General features: G+C 39.7%; 1 long non-coding RNA gene across 2 annotated transcripts in view; it reads right to left on the reverse strand.

The window, feature by feature from the left end:
* The window catches only part of LOC769098, a 63,189-nt gene that overhangs the window by 23,122 nt on the left and 12,632 nt on the right, over positions 1-27,435 (reverse strand). Inside the window, exons 1-2 of one of the 2 annotated variants that reach the window (XR_006938547.1) lie at positions 10,476-10,546; positions 9,974-10,111 (exon numbers count right to left, since the gene is read on the reverse strand). This is a non-coding gene — a long non-coding RNA (uncharacterized LOC769098). Of the gene's footprint in view, positions 1-9,973; positions 10,112-10,475; positions 10,547-27,435 lie in introns of those variants that run through there. The other variant, XR_001464049.4, reaches the window with a different exon arrangement.

Raw genomic sequence — 27,435 nt, forward strand, 5'->3', positions numbered from 1 at the left:
CTTTCTCTGATGATATATGGTCAAGAATACGGCTGATGAGAGCAATTATTTATAGCAAGCATGAAAATATTGCTAGTTAGAACTCAATAGGTGTCATCATCACTTTAACAAAAACTTGTGAGCGTGATACCAATTTGGAGCTCTCGTACTATTGCTTGAATTGTAGAAAACTGCTGGTTTTTTACAGGTACCGACAAAATTATCAGAGTAACAGCAGTAATCAAAATGAAGGAACCTTACAGAAATATAACGACTATAGACCTGTCAGCAATTCCTGCTCCTGTCAATCGAAACAAAGCACATAGTAAACAAGAATCCATTATGGCTGTTAGGTACAGACCCAGTGAGAATTTCTACCTATTCCTTCTCTCACCCAGAAGTACCTACCCTTATCCACGCATTATCTCTGGTAATTAAGAGTCATACAAAAAATAAGACTTTTAAAATATCACTTGGTTCTGTGAGGACTATTTATGGAAGCATTTTGGTTTTGCTTACGCTGTTGCTGAAAATGCCCACACCAAGGGCCCTCACCCATTCAAAACAGGCACAGTTACCTTAATTATTTATCCATACAGTATGTTAATTCCTGTAGTAGCTTGTTTTCTTCTCTGTGTGAATAGTATTGATGGAATATAATTAACTTATGCACTTTCATTTTCAAGTACTCTTTCACTAAACTTGCCTAAACTCATGATGAACAGTTTCCCAGCGGCAATCTAAAATAAAATATTACACTAATAGAGCAGCATCACTTTCCTTCAGGAACAGAATAGCACAAGTGATGTCCCTGAAACAAGGTTTTCCTCAGGTGTATCTTTTCGAATCACCTCAGTCATGTCCTGTTGTGCCTCATGATCTTCGTCAAATGACCTCTGCTGGTGCTCCCTGCCTTCAGAAACTTCAGACATCTGTGTCACTCTTTTATCAAACAACACAGATGCTGAATTTATTCCAAAAGGTAATTCAAGAAGTCTCTGGTGACTGTATATGACTTTCAAAGCACTAAAGATATTAGGCTCATCTAATCTAAGACACCAGATCTATAGCTTGCCTCTGATTCAAGAATACTTTACATCTCTGAAGCCTTAAGGTAATCTAATCATGTATGGATGTGTGCAAGTCTTTGGGAGCTACAGCAGCCTTAAACTTTGGTCTGGATTCTTTGTAATGAACCAGTCTGTGAGTTTGCTCATTTCACTACTGTTACAGTAACTTTTTCATTTGATCTAATTTTATTACCACTTTTTACTTGAATATGGTAAATATCAAAAGAGATAAAAATGCCATTCATCTGCATTTAGTTCAAGAAAATAGTCTATTTCCAGCAACATTGTGGTATTTTTATATTAATGATGTCTTGAGATACTCGCAATGATGATTAGTTATTCATATGCTAACTTCTTTAACCGTTGTTCAAGGTTAAGCATACATCTGTTTTTATACAGTTTATGATCTCACAATCCATTTTATCCTTATTTTTAGAAATAGGAATTTTAATAAACCAAACATTAAAAAAAAAAAAAAAAAAAAAGCTGCTTAACTGTCAGGGTTACTTGTAGGAACACTGAATTCATCAGCTTGAAATGTTACTGCTGTGCAATATCCAGTGCCCTTGGAATATTCTTCTCCTTTCCTTTGAACCTGGGCAGTGTGTCACCAGCTTTGAGATTGATATGTGAGAATCTTATTTTAGGATGTATTGTAATCCTGCTTTCAGAGATTGTCTATTCTTCCTTGTTCTTATTAGGCTATAGTGCATCACCTCCCATACCACTCCCACTGCAATTAGTTTAGATATGCACATGCCGAATCTGTGACCTGATTGAATGATAGAATGGTCTGCATTGAAAAGAACCTCAAAGACCATCTAGTTTCAACCCTTTTGCAGTGGGCAGGGTCTTCAACCACTAGAACAGGCTGCCCGGAACCATATCCAGCCAAGCCTTGAGTGCCTCCAGGGATGGGGCATCCACAACCTCCTTGGGCAACCTGTTCCAGTGCGTCACCACCCTCTGGGTGAAAAACTTCTCCCTAGTATCTAACCTAAACCTCCCCTGTCATAGTTTACAACCATTCTCCCTTGCCTTATCACTACCCACCCTTGTACACAGTCGTACCCCCTCCTGTTTATATGCTCCCTTCAAGTACTGGAAGGAATACACATACCAGTAGCAATTCAGTTCCTTAGCTAGCAAAGAGTGGGTTAAATGGAACAAACAGAGGACATTGGGCACCTCGCTGCCCATCTCACCCCTCTCCCCGGGCTGGAACATGCCACGCCTGAATGCATTGCCCCTTGCAGCACCACCTCTGAAAATCAAACCCGACGGATTTCCTGGCGTTTTCATATGCCTCATTTAAAACACTAGGTGTCACTCGCATCCTCCTAACGCAGCCTGTTGAAAGTCAGGGAGCCCAGCAAACCCTACTCCGTGCGGGTTTGAAGGTGTTTGCAAAGCAAGAACAGTGCAAGGCGGCTGCCTGGAATAGGTATCCGCATGGGAAGCAGCAAGAGGGGTGGCAGCCAGCTCAAATTTCTGATTTTGCTGTTTCTCATTGGTCTCAGACAGAATGTTTGAAGCAGGGAAGAGCCAGAAACAGGGATGAAATTTTAGCTCTACTGTAATCAAATCCAAATGCTGCCAGAGGTTTTTACAAAAAAATGACCTTAATCACAAAATAAGTCTGAATAAATGATCTGGGATATTTTTTCTACCTGTTGGGTACATTTTAACAAGTTATTTGTACCGAGTTTCATATAATACGCTCCACTGATACGATACAAGTTCAGCTTCTGCACAGGTCTTTCCCCCCTCTTGGTAAGTCTGTGGCTGCTGAATGCAGCAAGGAGTGCTGGCATGAGCAAGATAAACACGAGCAATGTTCAATGGTGCACAAGAAGGTACCTTTCAGTTTTTATGACAGCCTCTGGGAAGAACTGAGGCATCCTCTTCCTAGCATCTACTGCCAGACACTGGAAGAGGCACAGGCTGAAATGCAGACTGGCAACAGGCAGCACATCAGCTGTCCCTCAGTGAAAAAGTCAAGGATAGCAGCCAGGCATGGGTGAGAGCCTCTTTAAGAACATTTCTCACGTGTTTGTTGCTTTCTTTCTGTGACCAGGAAGTTGGAGATTTGCCCCCAGATTCTGAAAGCATTCAAAAGGGCACACAAATGGTTGAGCTGCAGCCTGATCTGCTGTACCAGAGCTGGGTGTCAGGGACTGTGCTAATGATGGTCTCATTTAATGGCTAATGAAATTCTGAAGAACAATTAAAAATGTCAAGACTAGCTCAAAGGTGCTATTTGTACCTTTACGGGGCTCATCACACACAGCTTCATAGAACCACAGAATGGTTTGGGTTGGGAGAGACCTTGAAATCTATCCAGTTCCAACTCCCTGCCATGAGCAGGGCTGCCACCCAGCAGCTCAGCTGCCCAGGGCCCCATCCAACCTGGCCTTGAGCACCTCCAGGGATGGGGCACCAACAATGTCTCTGGGCAGATATGCCAGCGCCTCACCGCTCTCTGAGTAAACAATTTCCACCTAACATCTAACCTAAATCTCCATCCAGGGTCCACCTCCCCAATTTACATCTATCCTAGCAGAAGGCCCTCAGTTTCCTCTCCATCCAGGGGAGGTTTTCTGCTCATTCTAGACAATTCTGAGTTTTTAATCTGGGGAAGGAAAGAAATAATTTTCACTTTATCTTTTAAAACATCATCCATTCCTTTACCTTAAGAAACAAATAAAGAACCAGCTACATTAAGCCAAATGGCAATGATTAAAACACTCAAGAGTTGCTTCATTTCAGAAATAGATACACTCAAGTCTCCCTTTCCCCCTGTCTTCATCTCCCTCCCCACATTTCAAAACACTGACTGGAACTGTGTTTCATACTGTAGTCTAAAGACCCACCACTTCTGGTCCCAATCTAAATACTTGTTAACCAGGACCAGCAGTCTGTCTATGTTGCAGGTCTGGAGCTGTCAGTAAAAGCATAAAGGCAGAGCCCAGATCATCTCATTCTGGATAAGCATGCACTGAAAATTAGTAGAAAACATGTAATGCCGTTTGAGATAAAGCTATCCAAGGATAAGATCTGCAATAAACCCTTTATTTCTGAATTGTTCAATCTTCCTTTGTATTTTCTTTGTGAATAAATTTTCCATATAAAAAGCAGAGTTGTTTTGCACAGAAATCAACCAAGTAAAATTGTTTGTTTAAAATATATTACAAATTTATATAGTGGATTATTATATATAATAGCATTTTTACAAATTCAATCAATTTTATACATTTAAATGTGTTCCATATAGCAGGCATACTAAGCTTTGTTCTTCCCTTAGAACTAGCCAAGCTTTCTAATCAAAGGGAATACACTTGTATTTAAAATTTTGCCAATCTCTTTGTTCCCCCTTCCTAATGTAGAGATTCTCTCTAACAAATTTTTCAGACTGCCAAGCACTGATATAGCTAACAAAGTGAAACATTTGAAAATCTAATGCAGCTTCCAAGGATGAAAATGCTCACGTGTGCATACTTCACAAAACAATTTGTTTACTTGTCTTGAAGAGCTTATCTGGTCCTCACGGCACTGAGATGCACACACTCAGCAACATTCACGTCCTTCTGTCTTTCACAAGAAAGAGATATTAGCCTAAGTTTGTGGAGAGAAAATTTCCATTGAAACCCCAATGGCAAGGAAGTTTCGAAGTAGGAATATCTTTCCTAATCCCATCTCTCCACATTGCCTTAAATTTGTTTCAATCACTTTCAGAAGTTCTGTTTCAGTAGTGGCAAAATCAGAAGAGTGCTGTGAGCATTACATTTATATTAACTATAGTAAGCACTTGCTTATTTTTGTCCTCAATATTCCAATTTCTTAAGTCTCAACTGAAGTTTAAGCATGGTTTTGCTTTATCTATTTCAACATTATCCCTGAAAATGGATATGTTACATTACTCTTTTAATAAAATGCCTTAATCAGAATATTTCATTGATTTCTTCAGGACAGAAAGCTGCCCCAGATGTATAATTCATGTGATAAGTAATTAAAAAATAAGTAGGTAAATAAACAGTTGCTATTTTGGTCTTGGACAGCTTCAACTGTGCATTCAATAGCAATAGTAGCAATTCAGGACACTTTGAGGAATCCATGCTAGGTTCTGCTACTTAGATGATAAAAAGGGTGTATGGTTAACTTTCAAGCCTGTTGAGTCATTTATTCAGTATTTCTGCATCTTAGAACTATGTGGGTTCTTCAAAAGGTGTTGCAGCTTCTTCTGTCATCACCTTCCACACAGTTTGCCCCATAAATCCTTTAGCCTCCATGCTTACAAACAGATTAACTTCTTTGCCCTGCAAACTATGAGACAAAAGCTTCGATTATTTCCAGTTATCAAAACTACAAAATTTACTGCATCCTTCCTCACAGCCTGGGTTATTAGCACACCCATCTGTGTGGTGTGGCAGCCTGTGTGATTAGCACATCCGTCTGCTTCAAGTCTGTTGATTATCCACAGATCAAAGTCCCACTTGACTATGGCCATTAACACCTTTCAGCGCAAGAATATAATTCAGAATGAGAATGGGAGGTGGGAGGGCTAAGAATCTGTTTGAGATAACTGTTTTCTCAAGGAAAGTCCCTGTGCTTAAATGGTTGGCAAAGACATACAGAAGGGTTGCAGCGCTATAGGATCTGGGAGCCAATAACTGGCTATAATAACTGTGGTTGCTTATTCAGTCTTCCTAGAAGCAGAAGGGAGGGGCTGGCTTTTTACAGTTCTCTTGTATTCCACTTCAATATGTTGGCCACAAACAGTATTTTCCTTGGGTGAAATCTCTTGTGCTTTAAACCCACCTTGCTTTTTGAAGCAGGACTTCACCATAACTGAGCTTTCCTGTTTGACAAACGTGACAAAAATTTGCTTTTCTTGCAAGATTAACATGCTCACATTGGCTGCACCCTCCACTGTTTTAGTTTTAGAATGATTTAATACAAATGATAAAGAGTTTCCTGTCATTTCATTCTCCAGGACAGCCACAAAATAACATTTATTATGAGAGAGTTAACTATTCCATTGCCTTTTAAAGTCAGATATATTGATTGCATAATTTTCCATTTGAATCTCTTTGGTAAAGTTCTTTTTACAAAGAAACACTATATCACAAAAATGTTGACTGAAGTGAATCCAAGCTTGGTATGCAACACAGGGCCCAAGAAGGAAGATAAATCTTTCTGGGTTATCATCTTTTTGTTCTCGCATTTCACTGAAATACGTTACCCACTGTGAGAGAGGAAAAGCCTCAGGGGTTCTTGATATTTCTCAACCGTGAATTTCCAGCTACTTGCTGTATTTATGGCTACATTATCAGTCTTCATCAGGATGCAGTAAATACCTTTGCAGAGGTCAGTATCTTGGATTTAGTTCAATTGTTATTTTCAGTGGTGATAGAAACTTGACTTAAATCACTCCTGTCATGTACTTGAGACGCTCAACTTGTTCCAGCATCTGCCTCTCCCTTTTCAAACGAAGGACAGATCCCCTGCTCAAAACAACTGAGAGAGAGAAACCCTGCCCTGCCCTGCTATCCTACCAGCTCTCCTTTGGGGTTTCTTGTTCCCCAGCACTGTTCTGATCCTTCAGGGTCCACAGATAATCCAGCAATTTCTGCTTTATCATCTTCTTGTGGCTTTCATTGTCTCTGTCTGCAATATTATGCCTCCTTTCCTTCATTTCACCTTTTTTTTTTTTTAATTTATTTTGTGACTTATGCCCCGAATCTCTTTTATTTTTAGCTCCCCCTTTCTGTTTCTGTACCACCAACCTTTCTATTCCCTTACTTCACTGTCCCCAGCTCAAAAAGCACTGCCAAAGACCATTTCCAAAAGACCTTGGAACAATACCAAGAAATGTATATCTCAGAAGACGTGTTCTCTCCCATGTTTTATATTCAAGTAAAATCTGAGCCTCAGTTTAGCTGGGCTTCAATACTGACCACCATAGCATCCAGCCATGCACAATTTCTATAACATTATGGTTTTCAGATTCTGTATTGCCCAGACTCCTGTCATTTTCTTCTGAGTGAAAAGTGATGCTCCTTACAAGGACTTTTCCCTCTTTCCATGCCTACGCCTTCTACCCACCTACACATGCTTCACTCCTGTATTTGACAAAGACCTGTAGTTAGCCAAATTAAATTAGATAAGCATGTCCCCTTTACAGAAATAAATTATGCATTTTTTTTTAAAATGGACTGGGCTGAAACGTGACCTCCATGAAACATTCTTGCTCAGAGCAGGTGTCATTTGTGAAAATGCGCTCACAGTCTGCCTGCCTGAGACACAAATCTTCCTCCTTCTCAATCAATTAGCTCTTCTTTTCTTGTTAATCTCCCACCTAGGAGAAAAACATCCATAGCCCCTGTTCCCCCAGGGAGCTGATACCCCCTACACCTTGTCATAGTGTGCCTCACTTTCACTTGATCTTGACTAAAATTCTAGCTGTTTCCCATCAGCCTTAGACAGGTTGCCCTATAAATAACATTTTCAAACTGTACACCCATTCTTCGTCTTGCCATTCTCTCCGACATGTTTCTAGAGCAGTCTACTACAGTGCAGAGAGAATCACATTGCCTCTCTGTCCATAATCCCTCTTCTCCAGGGACTACTGCTCCAGCAAGTGCACAGCTCTGCTGGCTCTGCTTTAGCTCTCAGGGCACAGTTGCCTTCTCCTGTTACTTTCAGGAGGTCAATCAGCTCTACTTAACACCTGTTTAAATACCACTCCTGGCCGGTAAGTCTAGAAACTGTCAAACTTCTTTCTGCCAACTTTCATCCTGCAGCCTTCTGCTTGGCATCTTGTCTGAGCTATCACAATATCACAGGATCATAGAATGGCCTGCGTTGAAAAGGATCTCAAAGATGATCTAGTTTCAACCTCCCTGCCATGTGCAGGATCTCCAAACACTAGACCAGACTGTCCAGAGCCACATCCAGCCTGGCTTGAATATCAATCGTCCAAATTGCATTTTGGGGTTCAGTAACAAACACTGGATTTATTAAGGTTTCCTTTCCTATATTCAGTCATGAACTTCACAGTCTTACCAACCATGCAAGGTCAGAAAGTTAGCATTGCCTCTCTCTACACTTATCTCCTCCCCTTTTTCTGCCTTCTTCAAATTGTATTTATTTTTCCTTAACCTCAAACTCCATTCCTTTCCATTCTTCCAACCCTTTGGCTATACAAAATCTGTTCACTGTAAAGGAGGAGTGGTATCTTCCTCTGCTGCCTCTTTTGTCACAGAACTTCCATTTGTAAGATTTTTGTACCAATTGCAATTCAAAAGAAACCGCTATATGCATCTAATATGACCTTTGCTACACCAAAAACTTACAACCATGAAATATGCCTGTATTCAGAGTGGATTTCTTTTTAAGATCCATATTTAATTTTGAATCTTTCCATTAATATAGAATTCACAAGAAAAACATTGGTAAATTGACTCACAATAACTGAGTTTTTTCACTTCCCACTTCCATTGCCTAGATCTTGCTGTGCTTTTTGCTGGAGAGCAAAGAGCATTCTGTCCTCCAAAGACAATTCCCCCATTAGTCTTTCCTTAAAATAAATCATTTGTTGCTACAATTTTGTCATCTGACTTTCCAGTTTTCTATAATACTCCATTTCTGATATACACATGATACTACGTGAATAGAAAAGATAAATTGAGTACTTTATTCTTTTCTTTCCCCCCCCCTTCCCCATCATGTTTCAGTTGTATACTTTTCTTCTTATTTAGAACACTTTTTTTTTCTAGAATGTTCTTGAATCTTCCCAGTTAATACTCACATGTTTATGAACTACTTGTGAGTCTCAATTTAACTTCATCTTTTTTTTTAAAGCTGAAAATTCAAATGTTTATATTACCAGTACAAGATTTATTCTATTTGCCTGTAACAAATGTTAACATGTTAGAAAACACTTTGCTTTGAAGTTACCACCAAACTTGGTATACTAATGAATCCTTCTTTGTATTTCAAGACACAGCCTAATACAGAAGTCCCCAGAGCTGGATACAGCACTTTTTGATTTAAGGAACTGTCATCTATAACATTTAAAAATTCCAAGGACATTTTATTACCGGCAGCATGAGACTAGAGGTACAAGATACTCAGATGGAAATTCCCCATGATAAAACACTGCTTTTTACACACATTATGGATAGACATTTGAGTTATTAGTTACCCTCTTCTCTAGCGCAATGCCTGTGGCACACTGTCCTAAGATCTTTCTTCTGGGGCACTGATCCTTAAACATTTATGGGCTTTTGGCTTTTATGTGACCAAAGCTTTAAGTATCATCCCCATTCACATCAAACTCAGGTTCTGGGTAAAATGCCAGTGTCTCTGAATTTCTATATTTTCCAGCAGCCTTTCTGCAATATTTGTTCCTCTGCTTCTCTTACCTATTACTTCAAAAACAGACTTTCTCTTATTTAAAGACTTTTCTCTGCCCTTTTCATCCCTATTCCCCTTCTCATTCCTTTCCAACGCTTCATTCATTCAAGTCCCTTCTACTGCACCAATAAATCCACTTCCAGTATATTGGGTCCATAATACCTTATCACCTCTGTTTCTCCTTCCTCACACATCTTTTGGATGTGAGATTCCCCACCAGTTTCCCCATTCAAATTCCTGTTCTCTCCTCTCACTTAGATGATGTCTAATTCTCTCAATTAGACAATGAATTACTTCTTGTTCTTCCTTTCCAGCTACTTTCTCACCAGTAACATTTTTCTTTTCATTTTGGATCTCAGCCACCTTTGTCTTCTTACCCTTATTCCCAAACATCTTGCTCTTTTACAAATCCCTTTAGAAAACAAATTAAGATAAAGCCTCTGATCAACACAGGGAATTTCAGGAGGGGTTGGAAGCAACAGAAAAAATAAATTAAAATTGTTTACCTGCAGCTTGGAGACCTCCTGTTTTCTCAGAACTGAGATTTCCTGAGGATCTCAGTTGTACCAAGGTCGACAAAGATGTTCTTCTCACTCTAAGGTTTGTCAGAGGAACCGCTGTTACGAAGTGCTGTCCATCTTATACTGTGGGTAAAAGAAGAAACATCATCAGTTTAATCCTTAGTCCTAGCCTTGGTTGGCCAGTCAACAGAAAAAGGAATTCACACCTATATCACTGGGGAGAGGATATAAAAAAATCTATTCTTTTATTTTTATTTTTTTTCCTTTAGGGCTTATAGAAAACCTCTGTACCTTGCCTGAAGATTATTTGTGTTAATATGATTAATAGCATGCACGAAAAAATTAAATCTATAAATTGTTTGGTTCGAATGCTACAAAGGTAAATATCTTCAGTTCCAAAGCATTATTAAAACAGTAGAAAAGTAATAAGGCTTTTATTTCCCCCAAACTATGAGCATTAATTTAGAAGGGAATACAAAATACAGACAGTAAGTTCTAATTTGAGATGGGATAGAAAAATAACCAGAATCTCCTACAGAGTCCCTAGTGACTGAATGTGTGAAATTAATCACTGACAGGTGGAGAGGACAATTCTCCATGCAGCGTTAAGCTTCCTATTCTCTGAACGACAGCCAGTTAGAATAAGAGAGCCAAAGATAATAAGAGGTGCTTTGCTGCATTAACTTTCTGATCACTGACCATGCACCTGCAGCAAAAAAAAGGTTTGCCCAAAACCTGGACTGGGAGTACATCTTAAATAAGTATATATTATCCTGTACTTGCATTTCTCTTGGAAGTCTTCCAAATGCTGTCACCATTTGTTACAGCCCTGGACAAATTCCCTTCTCCCCAGCATTCACTGCACTTGAATACTTGGTGCAGACATGGCATTCATGGGGTTTGGTCTCTCTGTTATCCTGTGCAAGCTCCTCGTTTCTCAACTGAAGTACTTATTATGTGGGAATACCCTGCCTTATGAGAGTCCTTGGTTCATCTTCCCTGTACTCAAACCTTCGGTGTCCCTGAGATTTTCCATGAGGTACTCCACTGTCCTTGCTAAAAACTTCACTGATACATTTATCTGGAGTACTCTGAAAAAAGTGAGCGTGGAGGCATTAAAGAGGCAAACAAATGAAACAGCCCTGTGTCAGGTTCAAAAGAAAGAATATGCATCGAGCTATGGAACTCATTGCCATGGTATGGTCAGGATGTCAAACACAGTGCTGCCACGCCTAGCACTAAATAAAGTTGGGCGGTAAAAAACTGTTGATCAACAAGCATTAAGCACAAGCATCAAACAGTGGTCAAGGAAGTCTCTGTACTGCAAATCACTGGAGAGTGAGGTAATAAGCATTATGATATGCTCTAAAACTTTTTTTTGATTATCCAGTATTGTTCTTTCACACCAGGATAGTGGTATAGATCAGTTTTTGCTCTGACTTAGAATGGCTGTGTTCTTATGATATAAAAAGGCAGGGATTTTGCAGAGAAATATCTGCTTCAAACTGCTGCAGTGTCATGATAAAGATTTAGAAAATGATAGACAAGCCTAAGCAAATCACTGCCTTCATTTCTTCATGGAAACTAACTGTCTTCTCTGTTGCAGGGGAAGATTTTAGTTTAAGCTTTCTGCCTTTCTTCTCAAAATGGTAGGTATGAGACTCTTTGTAAAATATACCTCAGTGTTTTGTGAGAATGAAACCTCCTTGTCCAGCTCCAAATGAATGTCAGCTGCATGAAGTCTTCCAGCCTCCGATCAGCTGCTTTCTAGCCAGCTCACCTTGAGGAACACAAGTGAAATCAGGGGGAGGCACCCTTCTCTGCAAGGGATCAGCAAGACTGCTGTGACACAAAGCAGACATAAATTTAGCTGCAAACTTAATTCCTCACACTGAGATACATGTGGTTTAAAGGAATAATGCCACCTAAATAAAGGAAGATACTTGTAAGGAGAAATGTGTCAAATGCTGGATGGAAATAATCCGGCCAGCAGCTTAAAGCAGGAAATGAAAGATAAGCATCATAGACTGCAACTGCCAGGCAAAAATATTGAAAGCAGCAGGTATTTTTTTTCCTAGGTGGGAATTAGCTTTCTACACGTGCTGCTAAACATTTGAGAAGTTTGGGGTTTCATTTTTTTTTTTTTTGTCATGAATAATATATAAACATATATATGAAAAATAGTTGTATTTCAAAGTCATGTAGGACACATAAGATTAATTAAAAAGGAAAACCCACACTGTTCTATAAGCATGTTTTCTTACTGAGTTTCTTATCCAGACTGTACAGTATAGTTCCACGTCACTCACATGGCAGTACTTAAAATCGCAGCTAACACCTTCAGAAGCTGATAAGCTTGTTTCAGTGCTGTCAGCTAAGTCCCTGTACCTTTATCTGGAGTTTGTGTATGCTATGAAGTTCAGTGACTGCTTACCTCGCATTCACAGAAATATTTCAACATCTTCTGCAGTCCATCCAAACAAACAAACAAATAAATGAATCTCACAGGATCAATGTGTGTCCTGAGGCAGGATTAAGCCAGTACTCAGTGGGGCACCAGTCGTTCTGGTGGCCTGATTGCTTTCAACTTTGTTTATTAAAAAAAAACCCTCTCATCTGTACGTATGTGAAAAATTCTTATAAATGTGAACCAAACGTCATGCAGTTTTCTAAGACTACAAGAAATTTACAACATATTCTCTGAAATGTATGGTCTCCTCTGTCAATCTTAATGGACCATTCATTAGAAGACCCAAATATTCCAGCTATTTCACTGCTGTTTGATTGCAAAGCAGAGCCATGCTTCACCGTTTATGATACAGAGAATAAAAGAACTCTCACAATTCATTCTTGCATCCGGTCTAACTCCTCTATGTGCTGCTGCTGCTGCTGTCCTAGCTGCAGTGTAATTAGCTTGGCTCTCCAGTCCCTGAAGATAGCTTGCGTGGGTGGGTACTCTGCTGCCACCTGCTACTGCTGCTTTATCAGGGAGCTGTTCCTGAAAACTGATGTCCTCTAAAAGCTGGAATGAGATTCCCACATTTTATTTTATTTTTTTTAATATGTGGGAAGAGAGTGAAACAAAGGTAAAAGAGAGCTTCCCATAGTATTACAATGACAAACCATTGTAGAAAGAGAGCGCTGAGTAGGGCCACTTTCTCTGTTGGTACATGCTGGTGCCGTTTCATTTACCTTGGCAGAGTCCATTCATTGCATTTGTAGATCTGGCCCTTGTCAGGGTCTGTAGAATTTTAAAGAACAGTTAGTAATGAATAAGTAAATTTGCTGCCAACTCTTTTCCTTTTGATGAGGTTTTTTTTTTCCTAGTGTACATTTCAAGCATGAACAATGTTTTAAATTTGTATTATATGTCAATTTTTCTTTCTTTGTTTGTTTTTCTGTTCAGCACTGTGTCAGCGTGATATTTTTGATGCAAGTCAGTCCCTGCCTGCACTCTGTGCTGCTGCACCTTAAGCAGGGACAAATTCCAGGTTGATTAATGCTGCACACAGCAGTGGAACACCCAAATCCTATGGCCACTGACACAACCACAACATTAATGAAATCCAATGTGTGTCCATACTACCCTGAAAAGCAGCAAAACCCACACTGTTTTCATTGGGTAATTATTATTTTTTTAAATTTAGTTCCAATAAAGAGAGTTTCTATATTCAGGCCGAATGTTGTTAAATGTTAATGATGCCCACAGTGCTTTGGTGTGCTTCTTTCCATAAACTGAACAAAGTGACTGTTCTCTCTTGCCAGCCACAGATTTATCGAGGTATGGATTACACATATTAAACACAGTCATCAGGCCACAGAGGTTCCATCACAATCTGCCTACGAGCTAACATCATTAAGAGGCAGACTTCATATATCTTCATGACTGATACGCTGATCATTCCCACTCCATTGACTAATGAATTGACACATGCAATGTTCTTCAACATTAGTGTGCACACCTTTGATTTACAGCACTGGAGTATGGGGCTGTAAACTCTCAGATGCTGATGAATTCCAGACAGAACTTGCATCTGGCTGACCAGGATGCTTCCCTCTGAGGAGAGCAGTGTTCGCATCCCAGAATCGTACAGAATAAATGTGGTGGGCCTCATTCAGTCTGCAGTTTCACCTCCACAATGCCATCAATGACTACTTGCCTTCCTGAACCAAATCCCCAGCTGCAGTAAATCAGTGCACATTGATTTACGTCGGTTGAGCTATGAGCAGTGTGTCTGAGCCTTTTGGTTTGTCTGCTTTTAAGATACATCTGGGAGCCACCAATGCAGGCTCATTCCCAGGGTTTGTCAGTGCCAGGGAAAAGGGCTCAAGAGAAGGAGAGCTAACAGATTTCTGCCCACAATAGGTGTCAGCCCTGCCAGCCTGCAGCTGCAGTGTAAAAACAGTGGCTGCTAGCTGGATGCTGCCTCTGTGAGCAGAAGGGAAGAGTGAGGCTGTCAGAAGATGAGTTGTGAAAGGTGATTTCATCCAGAGGCAAGGGTGGTTTAGCCTGCAGGACTAAGTGGCTGGCTGCAGGCTCATGTTTTGCTTGCAGCTTCATATTTAAGTTACACACTACGCAGACTGACTACCTAGTTCTAATGACCAGCATGAAATAAGGACAAATGTCAACACTTTGGAATTGCCATCCCATGGAGCAGCCATCTTCCAGTCTGCTACTAAATCTATGCGATACAACAAAAAAAGCCATCGCAGGCACCATCAATTTTGTGAGCAGGACAGGGCAGGAGCAATTGCTTGAATGAATCCTGAATGAACGACTGAATGTGATTTGTAGCGGAAGTCTGTGGTATACTGAGCAAACATAGCCTGCAAAGACACTTCCAAAATTAAAATTAAAATAGGAAATTCTTATTTTATGTGGCAAATAAACCATAATTTTAAGAAGTCTGATAACAGATGCAAAACTAAATCATCCAGATCTTCCCACAGGGAGATTTATTCTTGTCTCTGACACAACATTTTAACGATGACTGAAATATAGCACTCCTCATAGATTCTGGGATTGTTTGTCTGTTTTTAATTTTAAGATGCCTCCTATGCTTATTCAGATTTCATATCAATAAGATGTCACAGATTTAAACCTTTTCAACTGGATGATTTTGAGACACAGGCAAGTTTATTCCTGCTATTCACAGAAAAAAAAGAAAAAGAAACATGCAAAAACAATTAAAAGAAACATCTGAGCAGACAGTCTAATTAACCTGAGGAAAAGAAAGAATTCTTCCTTTTAGCTCACTTGCTAAGATTGTCACCTCATTAAAAAAAGCCTAGCAGACTTGTCACATGACTATGTATCTAGTCACACTGCAAGTAAGGACTGTGAAGTGTGTCACTGAAGACAGGAGTGACATCATTCGTGCATTTAAGGAAATGTTAATAGTAAGGGTTGTCAGTTCCACATCTCTTTTAAATGAGCAGATCCAAAACTACATTGAAAATACAGGAAAACAAAGCCGGATTTCTATTAGTTGTCTGTGTTCTGATTTTGTGGATAGAATCAAGGTAGTAAAGAGAAACTGGTTGTTAGTGTTTGCAGCTGACAAAACGTGAGGCCGGAGAATGACAGCAAATAAAGAGTTATGCCACAATGGAGATTGTTATACTATTTGCAATCAAAATTAGATCATTTTTCACAGCTGCTAGATATGAATGTAAGCTGCTTCTAGGCATCTTTAATTTATATGACTGTGACTGGAAAAGCAAATAATATATTTTGATACTCTTCTTAATAGTATTACAGGATAAAATGTGTCATAGGGTGACAATGTCCTTTATACAGCATTGCAGCACAAGTTGTATAGGGAGTACAAAAGCCTTTCCTTTTAATATGTAGCTCATATTACCCTTCATTGTTAATACACCACACTTATTATGCTGAACTGAGTAATAGAAAGAAGGGATTTAAAAATCTAGGTAAATTAGAAATCAGATTCTTGATTCACAGTGCTGACCATATCTCTTTGGATAATCTTCATGAAGGTAATTTTTGGAAGCAAGACTGATTTGGAGGATGGAGCTAAATTCCATCATGAACAAGGAGCAGTTCAGGAACTACCTTGAAAGTTATTGTGCAGTCTGGGATGAAGACATGAGCCAGTGGCTGTGAGAAGAGGAGAAGAAACAGAGAGATGCAAGGTACTTGGAGGAAGATCTCTTCTCTATAGGGTACTGGGAGGAGGATCTGCTCTATACGCGCAACCAGGTGCAATGTGGGAACAGCTTGCAGCAGAATGCGGAAAGTGAAAGAGCCCACAGACAAACCAAGCAGGACTGTTCACCCACTCACCAAAAGGACTGGCTGAATTGCATAAGAAAAACACCCTGTTATTCTCCTTGCCAGCAGCTGCAATGTGATTCTAAGAGGAAAAGCAGCAGTGTAGAGAAGACTTGTAGACTGTCACGAGCAGGACGTCATCCCTGAAGGAAAACACTGAGTGCTTCCTTTTACAGTAGGAGCCTGGATCTGCTCCTACACAGAGGAGATCTGCTTAGAAAAAAAAGGACCAGCAAGCCCTGAGGGGAACAGATCCCTAAAGAGTAGAAGGAAGAACACAACAAGCAGATATTTTACTGAAGAAGTCTTTTCATTTAAATAAATTCCCACAAGACCTCACTTTTTTAATCTCCTTTGTCAATGTTCTTACTTGGCCCCTGGGAATCTTGCTGCCTTGGATTCCAGAAACTTTCATGTGTCCAAGACGTCGTGATACACTACATGATTTTGTGTTGAAAATCCCTTTGCTGGATGCCATTAATCTATCTTGAATTTCGCATTTCCTGCTGTTCATCTTGCCTTGAAAAGTTCCACTCCAAAGAAACATTCTATTCTCTCCCACTCTGCATCATATCTGCTGTCTCCTTCACTGCCCTCTTCCCTCAAAGCACAGCAAGGTAAGAACATAAAACACAAAGTAAAGAACATAAAAGTTGTTAAAGTTGTCCGTCTGATGTTCCAGGTTGGAGAAGAAAATGGACATACTCAATATTGCTCAAACTGCATGAGCACAATGGCTTTTCCCTTCTCTAGAAGGTATATAAACTCCTTCACAGACCAAAAATATCTCCATGGGAGTGTGTGAAATACACAGGCAGCAAAAGAAACCCCACATAAAGTATTAAAAAGCAGTACTTAAGTAGCTTGTTCTTATAATGAAACAGAGGTTGGATTCCTTTGTGTAAGCAAACTTACAGAAATAGTCTGTTGTTCAGTAGCCTATCAACTGAAACACAGCACAAAATTGTAATCTCTTTAAGTTTTCTGTGAACCATGCATCGTGTAATGAAAATGCAAATCTATGTATTCAAATACACCAGACTGGCCCTTCCACGTGTGTCTCAACAAACATTACATACAACTCTCTTTGGATCTCCAGCAACATGAAGTGCACAGTTATTGTGACTTCTTCACAGGCTTCTTCCTTCTCATTAGCTCCAATTTAGAGATGGGAAGAGAATAAACTGCAGGCAAAGTTTGATCTGAGATGACAAGGATAATTTTGGGAAAAATGTTCCTCTACCATCTCCAGTTGTCGGATTTAATATAAAGCAAGAACAATGTGCAGATAGTAAACATAATAGCCTCCTAATTATATTAAATTACCTCTCAGGAGCTGCCCTGACCTCTTGTCAAAGTCCGGGAACTGGCTTTTAATGACAAATGTGAACCTCAGTGGGACATTCTATATCATCATTTAGTTCAGCAAATGTAGTCCAAATTAGTTATATAGGTGTAATTAGATGCTGAAAAATAATTACCTTGGCCTTACCATTAAAAATTTCTTGCTTGTATCCCCTTGTGATCTATGAACAAATTACTTTATTAGGAAATCATTAGAGCTCAATTTGTCTCTCTATACTACAGACATCAATATTCATTTCTCCTAACAGTACCACACATTCTTGTCATAAATTCATACAGCTACATAGCCAGATATCAATTTGGAGTTGTTACCAACCTTAACCAAAATACTAGTTTTACATAGATGTTTTTCTTAAGCACTATTTTCCAGTAGAAAATTGAACAGAAGTTTTAGCGTTAGGCCGTGAATTCAGACAATCTTTGCTTCTGTATGTCCCGTTACACAGGAAAAGCAATTCATGTGGGTGCTACTACAATATCCAAATTTGTGTCTGCTGAAGCAAACTACCTCCTCAAGACCATGAGAACACACCATACTATTTTCAGAGCCTTGAGAGCATCCTGCTTAAAGGATTATTTTGGGGCCAGCTCTCAGAGTGTGCAGATGAGAGCAGCTCAGTCCTTCTGAGGCAGTGGGGAGGCATGCACAGATGCCCTGCAGGACAGCCTGGCCAGGACTGACCCATCCCATGGGAGCTGCTGGCCATTTCTGAGCCATGACCATGATCTCAGACCCCACTGCAACTTTTATTGCACCTCTTTCTCTGCAGATTTCTCTGAGAAAGCAGGCTGCTCCAGTGCCCTTGATGTGGGGACATAGTACAGTTTCAAGTCATATCTAGCAGTTAAGTGATTTATTGACAATTAGAATTTACAGAGCAGATGTGAAAAGGGAAGGAGATGATTAGTCAGACCCCAGGTCACCTCCTGCTATAAAATATGTTCCCATAGTTTAGCTTTTAGCTTTCACACAAGTGCAGGTTCTCATTGAAGTCTGTCATTGCAGGACTGAATAAAACGATAAGGTCCAGCTAATTCTCTGCAGTGATGGCTGGATATTTACTCACTGTTGAAATGAGCCAGTATAGAGCTGTTGCCATCTTTGTACTTCTCAGAGCATCACAGATACCCATATAAGTACTCTGTATACTAGAACTTCTGAATTTCCATTTTGGTGTGTGTATGCATATGTGCATTTTACACATTTTGTAATATGAACATTTTTGTGGATTTTAGTATGCAACAAGCACTGAAGAAGAATTTAATTAAGAAGATCATATACAAGCAACAATATGCCCACAGAATTTATAGTCACTTCAGACAAAAAATGTCAGTAGTGGGTTTTTCCAAATTATTGCTTAAAAGTTGATGAAGACTGAGATTCTCAGCTTCCTTCCTTTAACTTCCATTTCAACAGGTCCAAATTATCATCTCTTACCAGTTATAAAATTCTTAGTCTAGAATATGTAGTAGTTTCACACTGACAGGCAGCTAAGCTCCACCACACCACTCTCAATCCTCATCCTCAAAAGGACAGGGAGAGAAAACATGATGAAAAACATCTCAAGAGTAGAGATAAAGACAGGTAGATCACTCACCAATTACAGTCAAGGGCTAAACAAACTCAGCATAGGGGAATTAATGTAGTTTATTGCCCACAATAATGGTCTAGAGCAGTGAGAACTAGAAGCAAACTAAAACCACCTTCTTCCCATCCACCCTCCTCTGCCTCTTCCCACCAAACAGTACAGGGCAACGGGGACTGTGGTCAGCCCATAACGTTCGAACTCTGCTGATCCTTCATGGTCACTTCCCCTTCCCCTGCTCCAGCATGGGGTTCTTCCCATACTGATTCCATGTGAGCTTCCTATGGGCCGCAGCTCTCCGAGTACTGCTCCAACAGAGCTCCATACCATAGGACCTACCCTTCAGGAACTGCTCCAACATGGAGCCCCATGTGCAGCAGAGCCCCCAGCCCTCCTGCCCCACCTGTGGGCTGCTGAGCTCTGCTCAGAGAGAGCACTCCTGCAGCCCCCCACTACTAAAGCCTTACCACATAAGACCAGTACAGAATCGTAGAATTGCTCAGGTTGGAAAAGACCTTAAAGACCATCAAGTCCAACTGCAGCCTAACCATATTACCCTAGCTCTAGCAACCCTCTGCTAAATCATGTCCCTGAGCATCACATCAAAATGGTTTTTAAACACATCCAGGGATGGTGACTCAACCAAGCCTATTCCACTGCTTAACAACCCTTTCTGTAAAGAAGTGTTTCTTGATATCCAACCTAAACTTCCCCTGGTGCAACTTGAGGCCATTTCCCTTTATCCCGTCACCTGTCACCAGTGAGAAGAGACCAATCCCGCTCTTACTGCAATCACCTTTCAGGCATTTGAAGAGAGCAACAAGGTCCCCACCTCAGCCTCCTTTTTCCCAGACTAAACAGCCCCAATTCCTTCAGTCGCTCCTCATAAGGTCTACTCTCCAAGACTTTCACAAGCCTTGTTGCCCTTCTTCGGGCCTGCTACAACACCGCAGTGTCCTTTCTGTATTCAGTTGCCCAAAACTGAATACAGTAAGTAATCACGAAGAATCACACAGAACCTGTAGTCAATACTACTGCAATCACTGCAGTGTTCACTCTGCTGTTAGTCTTGTTCACAGCTGCCAGAGTCCTAAGTTCTCCACTCAGGACCTCTCTGAATCCTTCTGACTGCAGCCTTGTAAGGGGTGTCATGGCTGTTCAAGCTGCTGAGAAAGGGACACTCAGCTGGGAGCAAATGGAATGCCAGACTCCTTGCAAAGCCCCTGCGCATACCTTAAGGTGTTGAGGTTGTTAAAGCAGTGAGTAGACAGTAAGCATCTCAGGCCAATTCCCTCACACAAAAGGAACAAAGGACGAAAGTCATCAATATAGGTAGTGTAAATCAATTGAATAGGCAGCTGGAAAATGACAGCTACTTATATTATGAGACTTAAAAAGAGAAGATAAAATATAGGTGGATTTTTATCTTTTGGGTTTATAAGGCCATGTTTGATGGACCATGAGATCTTGGTAGGCTTTATGGGCCTAATTCTTCCCTGGGGTAACTCTATTAAGCTTGGTTGTCTCCCATTAGGATGGTTTGAACCAAGAGAATTATGTATGCTGCAGCAGTAGTGTGAGGTGCTCTGCTTTTAAGAGCTGCCATGCCTCAGCTAGTACATTAATTCCAAGGCCAGGACGCATATATTCAAAACTGCAGAAAGCAGCAGAAAGAACAATGCAGTGCAGAAACAAGAAGACAATTGGTATTCCCAGCCAGCACATGCTAAATGACAACTAAAGAGCTCAATTCTTTGCTTCCTGCAAACTGCATCTTCCAATTATATTAATTCTTTTATCATTGCCTGCCTGACATGTACCCCCCAAGTCAAACCCTACCAGTGTAACCAGAACAGTGTTCAGGAAGGGACTCAGCTTTGCTCTGGGGAAAGTGTCTTTAAATGTCATTCTGTCTTGCTTTAAGTTATACAGATTTTTCTTGTTTTCTGATCACCTCCAGCTCCAAGTTCGGTCTGATAGAGTGACAGCTATTCTTGAAGCTGGCTATTACTCAACAGCTGTGTTCAGGGACCTAAACTGGAAAGAAATAGATCACCCTTTCATCCTCTGAGTGAATCATTTTCAAACTGAGATATCCTGAAAGCATTCCAGTGAAGGTGAGAAAAATCCTATACAGTGATTTAAGCATCTACTAACAGCAGGCTTTCTTAACTTGGAATATATGCTGGGAAGCATCCCTCTGAAAGGTTTACGGTTTTAAAAATTACCTTTACCTTTGCTGACTCACAGCAGTCAACCAACAATACATATTATAAAAAGCTTTAAGTAAAACTTGGAATGCTTAAGATGAAAAAAACGGAATAAGATGACAAATGTGGAGTAAGACATTGGGATTCTTACTCCAGTTGTATTTTGTTACTGACCTTGCTGAGAAGACAGAGATTTTGATTGCAGGACAGAAGATTTTACAAATAAGGGTTAAAATACAGTGACTTGGAAGTTTTTTTAGGTCTACACTTCCTTTCATTTTCACCTACATTTTTCTACTTTTTTTGTCAGCTTGTGAGTACAACTAGTTTAGCTATCTGGTCCTAGCAGTAGGCACAAGCAAATATCAGGAGAAGAAAAAATACTTTGTGCCTACAACATCCATCTGTGCACTTCTGATAGGTAAAGAACCAGCACCTTTTGTATTGAACCTGGCTTCTACTCGTTCCATCTGCTGACTGACAGCTCATGTACTGGAAAAGACAATGAAGAGACAGAACCTATCTTTCTTTTCTGTGCCAGCCATGTCAGGATGCTATGGATCTTTTTTGTTTGTTTTCCTAGGCTGCTCAGCCATTCTTTGTACAGAAAGATTGTTACTTGTGTTTGCTTGTCTGTTTTGAGATACAAGAACCACATCATTGATTTTTCATGGATCTAACGTATATCCAAGATCTTGCTGAGAGTCCATCATTTTACACTGGAGTGGCTCTCCATCTTCATCGAGCGCATTGATCTGTATTTATCTGAACTGAACTTCAATTCTGTTGTGCTGTTCAGTCTTGTAATATTCTTCCGAATTCTTCCTACAATATGTGTGCATTACTAAGTGGTACAGCTCAGTAAGAACTCAGAATGAAACAATTATAGAATGAACCAGATGATGTTCCAAACCCAACATCCATATATACGCATTTCGAGGTGTATGTCTGGGAGAATATTTGAAACTAGCCTGGGCATGTGGATGGAAAACTAATTAGTAGTCAGAGTGCATCTTCCAGTTTAGTTTCTCCTAAGCTGCAATCTAGATTGTGCACTCAGAGACTTCCTGACAACACATGTGCAGCCCAGTAATTGAGGATCATAAAATTTGCTTCAAAAGCACATTCTTGACAAAAACTAAAAGGCTAATATGGGCACTCCCCTAAGCTCTTCTCTCCCTATTACACTGAATAACTCTAGTATCAGCAAACTTTATACTTCACCACTCACTGTATTTTCAATGTTATTTATAAATACACTGAACTTAAGATGTACTCCCAAATTCATCTCAAGACAATACATAGCTCCTCCTGCAAAGCAGGCATGATTGAGGATGAGTCAGTTTTATCTACTAACCTTCCTGGAAATAAAATTATTTGGGCCATGAGTTATATTTGAAAGCGCCAGTTTCAGCTCTTAGTCTCGTATTTACATTAACTCTCTTGGGCTAGTCTTTTTGTTCTCCCACGGCATGTCAATCCACATCAGTAATGACAAATTGCCTGAGTACTATCCTTCTTGCCTTAAACCTTTCATAAGTAGTGACTATTTTTATACACAACCTATACACGATCTAAAAACTCCAGAGACTGAATGTTTATTGCAACCTTACTCAGGATAGAAACAAACTCCTGAAGACCTTTTTATTCCTTTCTTGCATATTGTTTTTCAGCTGGATGTGTTCCTCACTGTGGCTTACTATTTGGCAGAACAAACAAATGATCTCACACAGCAGGGATGGAGTACATGTAAAGTGGAAATGAGGGAATAACAATACATGAAAGAATTGAGGACATCTTGATGAAGAAAAGCCTATCTAAATACGGTCTGAGCTGCATTCATGTTTACTAACATTTCTGAAAGTACTGATAAACATTTGGTAGTCTGGAAATTATTGGTATTGCACACTAGTACACAACAACTTGTTTCAATCACTTCAAACGAGGTCAAGACATGCCCTCTAGCTTCTCAAAAAGAAACGGATGGAAGGCTCAATATGACTATATCTTAATAATTGTATTTTATCCTTGAGGTTAGAAAGGCCCAGGGAGTTCTCTTGTCCAGTCTCTTGCTCAAAGCAGATCAGCTGTGAGACAAGATCACACTGCTTAATGCTTTGTTTCAGTGGAACTTGAAAGCCTCCAGAGATGGATGCAGCTTTCCTGGGCATCCCATTCCATTGCCTGTCTGTGCTTGTTAAGAAAAATATTTTCCTTTCATCACATCTCAATTTGCCTTGTTTCAATTTACGCCTATTGACTCTCATACTCCCACCATGCAATACCTCTCTGTCATTTTCATTACTTCCCCCGAGGTACTGGGGGACTGTTTCTGGATGCCCCGGAAGCTGTTCCAAGCTTAACAAGCCATGATTCCTCAGTCTCTGCACAGAGAGCAAGCTTCAGACCATGACTTGGACTGGACTTCCCTGAGATAGCTCCATTTAATTAACGTCATTCTTGTCATGGGAGCGCCTAAACTGGAAAAAGTGTTTCTGGTATTTTCTAACAAAGGCTGAGTAAATAATGACTTACAGGGATACTCCTGTTATACTCTGTTAAGCACAGTCCACGATTAGTCTTCCCAGTTGCCAAGGCCCTCTGCTGGCTCCCATCCAGCCCACTGTTCACCAGACCCTCCAGATTCTGTTCAACAGAGCTACTCCCCAGCTGCTCAGTTCCCACCTGTATTGCTGCATGGAGTCAGTCTGCCTAATCTGCAGGACCTCACTATTCTCCTTGCTGAACATCATGAAGTCCCTGCTGGCCTTCAGCCTGTCCAGATACATCTGAAAGGCAGTTCTGCTACCAAACATACTGACTGCACCACCCACTTGGTGTCATCTGTAGACTTGGCAATGGTGCATCTTTCTCCACCACTGGATCTTTGATAAAGGCACTGAACAGGTGATGTCAAAGCACAGAACCTTGACCTGTAACCAGCCTGCAGGTACAGCACAAACCATGTCCCTGTCATTGTCCATGGTACTACTGCATACTCTAGTATAATACTGCATTGTATAATGAAACACTAAATTTGTTTTCATATCCAAATATACATTTTTCTAATCACAACAAAAATTTATGCAAAAAAGTTTTTGGTATCTGAATTTATGGACATAATAAATAAGATGCTGTGCTGGAATGATTTTCATTTAACAGAAAAGGTCATTCAAAAATGCTATCATAAAGCTTACTGAGGAGAGCACTAAATTAACAATATTTATTTGTCCTTGTGCCTTTGTATCAAGTCTTACTATGTGAACTATTAAATGGAAAAGTGTGGTAAGAAGGTGATAAATGTTGAGAGACATCAACATCAGTATTATTAGTGGAGTAGCAATAATGCATAAAGTTATTCTTATCCTTACTTTGATAAACATTTAACATTGGGAAAGAAAAGTAGAACGAAGAAAGGACAACTGCTGATTTCCAGGCAATACATACATGTGCATACTTGTACTTTTTTATTATGTGGCATAAAGAGATTGAGATGAATCAACGTGGAAAAAAAACCCCAACAAATTAAAAGCCATGCGTTTAACATGAATCTTCAGACATTCAAGAACAGCTGTTTTTGCTGTTCATATTTCATTTTATATCATAGCCTTTGGCTGGGGACAGAAAAATATAAATACTGCACAAATGGTTTTGGGTTGTTCTTTTTTGACTTGCAGAATTAAGTAATAGTGGAAGTCTATGAAGGAGGAAAAGATGTTCAGAAGTTCATGCCCTGTTAATATTTTAAATTCAGTTCCATGAAGTATTAAAGCACGTTTCTAATGGACTTTTATGGGTAACTCTGAATATTTTTTTTCTGCACACTGTGTCTCCTTAGCTGTTTGTGTCACCTTTCTGATGAAGGACACTGTATGCCTTTCCAAACACATGAAGGTATGACATTTTGCCATTGCTGAAACTTGCATGCGTGGGTTTTTTTTGTTTGTTTGTTTTGTTTCTTGTTTTTTTTTTTTAATATGTATATATATAATAAAATATAATAAATTGTGACAGAATTGGCCTAGCTTCAATAAATGTTTGGTTTTGATGAACAGCCTCTTAAGTAGTTCTCAAAGCAGTTCTGTTTCTGCTATGTCATCAACATAAAACTGGATATATTCCATAGCTGGAAATCTGCAAATATACACAATAATGAAGTTTTGACAGGGAATGAAGCAACTTAGATTTTATTCTTTACTTAGAACTAAATTTGTGCAAACCGGAATTCAGACAGCTCAAGGCTGTAATCTTGGGTGGGTAATTGGAAGTAAGATCTCAGAGAAAAATTAGTGAAATTCTCTTTTTCTCATCTTCTATACTATTAATAATGTAAGTTTTGGTATACATGATCCTGGTTGCTTTTGATGCATTGTAACTACCTCAAATGGAAAATATTATATGAAACTTACTCAGAATATTTGGCTTCCTTAAAGTTTTAACTGGTTTTGCAATGCACCTGTAGCTCTCCATAAATGACGGAAATAAATCCTGTTACTTGAGAACGTGATAAAGGTTCAAGATGTCACTGCATATTATGACAGCTGTTTTTGGCAAGTCTTCAGTTAATTTACCTGTATCACAATTATAAAGGAGATAGACACAGTAAAGACAGTTCATGGGAGAACAGAAGAATTGACCAGAAGACTAAGAAACATGACATACTGAGAAGATTTGAGGTCCGTTCTACAGGAGAGAAGACAGAGTGAGCACTTCTAGATCTGTTACAAATGATTAAAGTAAATTCTTTCCTCTGAGTCCACTGGTGGTGGGGTAAGATGTAATAAGATCAACTTTCAGCAATTTCACTGCAGTCTTTTAACTAGAAAGACTTGTTTTAGACTTCAGAATATACTGTGTAACTAACAAAATGAGTCTAAAGGAATACACCTGGAACTGAAATGATTGTAGGTTGCAGAGACTCTTAGACTATCTCAGGAATGGAGCAGTTGAACATCTCTCTGCAGTAGTAGTTTAGGTTTTGAAATGAGGAAGTAGAGATGATGATTTTTGAGATTCCCTCTGGCCATGTGTTGTATGGTTTATGTCTGGCTACAAAATACTCTGGAGCTGAAGAGACATTGGAAAAGCAAATGAGCATCCTTCTCCCACCCCTACTAACCATCTGTAAAGTAATTCCCTGCCCAAACCTTGCTGAGTATACATGCACATTTTAAAGCATTGCTGTGTTGACACTCTCTTCTTTGATTTGATTTTTACAGATTGCTGTGATCAAATTCTATTAACCACAAGTGCTGAGAAAGTACTTTAAAGCTGTTATGCACAAACACACCTTGAAAGTGAATAGGAAAATTCACAGGAAATGCTGTTTTCACTGGTAGACTGAGTTGTACAACAAATTCATCCATTCATTGAAAAGCCTACGGGGTGAAATTACTACTTTAGATCACAAGACATAAATAATCTTCATGAGGAAACTGTGGGATCAAATGTAGGAGGGAATCTTCTCTTTGACTGTCTACAGAAACAAACACAGTAGATAGATTTTTCTAGAGTTCAGTATGTTAGATTTTTTGCTATTTTTTTTCGTTTGTTAGCTGTCCTTCAATCTTAGTGCCCTCTTTACTCTCAAGAGAATGAGAATTAGAGAAAGTATTTTGAGTAGGTAAACCTTATGGGGAAGAGCCAACTTTACTGTGACTAGATAAATGAGGCCAGGGGAAAGAGAGCATTTGGGTCATCTTTCTCAAAGAGTTGACTCTAAGCAAGTCCTATTTCTTTTTTTGTCACCTGTAATGAAAGCTGAAAGCAATAACTTCAGTTACTGTGCAATGAAGAACACCACTGGAAGCCCAATATGAATTAATGAGGAATAGGCTGTGCAGAAAGTGGTGAGATCCATATCTGTTATAAAACTCAAGCCCTAAAATGAACAACAAAACATCCTGCCTTCAGAAAGTAGCAATCCTGCTGTGGCTGCTGCCTGCATTCTGGTGGGGGTGGGTACTTCCTTGCCTACTACTCCCCATC

This window comes from Gallus gallus, chromosome 2 (assembly GCF_016699485.2).
Source record: "Gallus gallus isolate bGalGal1 chromosome 2, bGalGal1.mat.broiler.GRCg7b, whole genome shotgun sequence".
NCBI lineage: Eukaryota > Metazoa > Chordata > Aves > Galliformes > Phasianidae > Gallus > Gallus gallus.